This window comes from Oryzias melastigma, unplaced genomic scaffold (assembly GCF_002922805.2).
Source record: "Oryzias melastigma strain HK-1 unplaced genomic scaffold, ASM292280v2 sc00240, whole genome shotgun sequence".
NCBI classification, from domain to species: Eukaryota; Metazoa; Chordata; class Actinopteri; order Beloniformes; family Adrianichthyidae; genus Oryzias; species Oryzias melastigma.
Window position 1 is genome coordinate 151,664 of NW_023416887.1, and position 1,883 is coordinate 153,546.

Below are 1,883 nucleotides of genomic sequence, written 5' to 3' on the forward strand. Positions count from 1 at the left end.
TGTAAAAACTACAGGCATGAAGCCCAATGAGGCAAATTGAATTTGTGATATTGGGCTATATAAATAAAATTGAATTGAATTGAATTCTAGGAAATTTTTGGAATTAGTAAATTAGTAGGGGGGAATTCGGACATAGCTTGAGTGTAAATAAAGAGAGTCCTGAGTCGATGGACGGGAAGTGTTTGAAACGGTCCTCGGGTGCACAAGTGAAGCACACAGAACCCAGAGAGACTCTGATAGGTCTGGTGAAAAAAAACACAGTGATGTGCTTGCCGGTGCCTCTGTAGACCTCTCCAAAACATGTAAAATACTCGCTCAACATCATCCATTATGTGGCAGTGAATGAATTCCAGAACAACTTTGGCGGTTGCTCCGCAGCAGGAGCGTCAAGCCGTTGAGAAGTAAATTTGGCAGGCGTCAAAGCAGAGGTGGCAGACGAGAATTTGATCCCTCGCCCGCGTTCGGTGCGAATGCAGCATTAAAGTGAGGGAGTTTCAGTCTCATGGTCTCATACAGAGAAAGGTGAGGATTTTCCATGATGGATTTCAGTTTCCATAACATCATCCTCTCAACCACCACAGTCACAGACTCTAGGGGACATCTCAGAACAGAGACTGTCGGTGCATCAACCTTACACCATAGAAGAAGACAGATGCAACAACGCCGTCATAAAAAGTCATTAACACTCCTGCAGACTCTGAAAGAAGGATTTGAGTCTGTCCCTTCTTGCATAGGACGTCTGTGTTAGTCCTCCAGTCTATCTGTCATTGAGGTTAACAGCCAGATGTTTACAAGAGTTCACGGTCTCAATATCTTTTCAGTGGTTGTTACCAGTGAAACAGGAAGTCACTTCCTTCTTAAGTCGATGATCATCTCCTTTGTCTTGCTGGTGTTAATCTGGAGTGTGTTGTATTTACAACAGCAGACAAAATCCTCAATGACCCTCCTGTACTCTTCATCATCTTCGTCTGTCACACATCCAATGTGTCATCTGAAAACCTCTGGAGGCGGCAGCAGTCAGAGTTGTATGATGTGTACATGTTGAGGAGAAAGGACAGAGTTTCAGAGTCCAGGTTGTGCATGGAGGTGAGCCCAACTATATCTAGTCAGTACCTCTCAACCTCATGCACAAGCTCAGGAACCTTCCCTCCCAGAGAGGTGGCGTTACATGTCCCAAAAGCCAAGATCCATGAATTTGGGCCGCTGAGGCGCCCGCCTTCAACTGCCATCCAAACCGCATTGCACCAACCCCTTCTGAGATCTCCTGCAGGTGACGGGCCCACTGTTTCTTTGGGCTGGATGTGACCTGGCTCCGTGGGAGGAGCCACGGTCACCAGATGCTTGCCTGTGAGTCCCAACTCTCTAGGCCTGTCTCCAGAGTGGAGCCCATGTGACGCCAATCCGTGCAACATAACAGAACCTTAAGATGTGTTTCTTATAAAGGAGGTTCTGAACCGCTCTTAGTCTGGCTCGTCACCCATGAGAGACCCTATCAGGGGCAAAAGCCCCAGACAGGTTAGCCCCTGGGATCACTCGAGCACTCAAACCCCTCCACCACGTTAAGGTGGCGGTTAACGGAGGGGAAAAACCTTTAATAAAACCTCTGTGGAAAACTAGAGGAATATATTTTTGCTATTAATCTGAAGGGGGAATTTAGAAATTCTGTCTGTAGACATGAACTCCCTAACCTATGCTGATACTAATTACACTGCGTATTTGCTTTATTTAAATCCTTCCAAAAGTACTTCAAGGAACTCCTTGCCACCGCTGCGTGTGGGAGGAGCCTTCATCAAAAGCATTTCTCAACTTCATTAATGGAGGACGTGGATGATGAAATATCAGGTTAATTTTAAGAGCTGAATAGAAGCATCGGTACACATGGA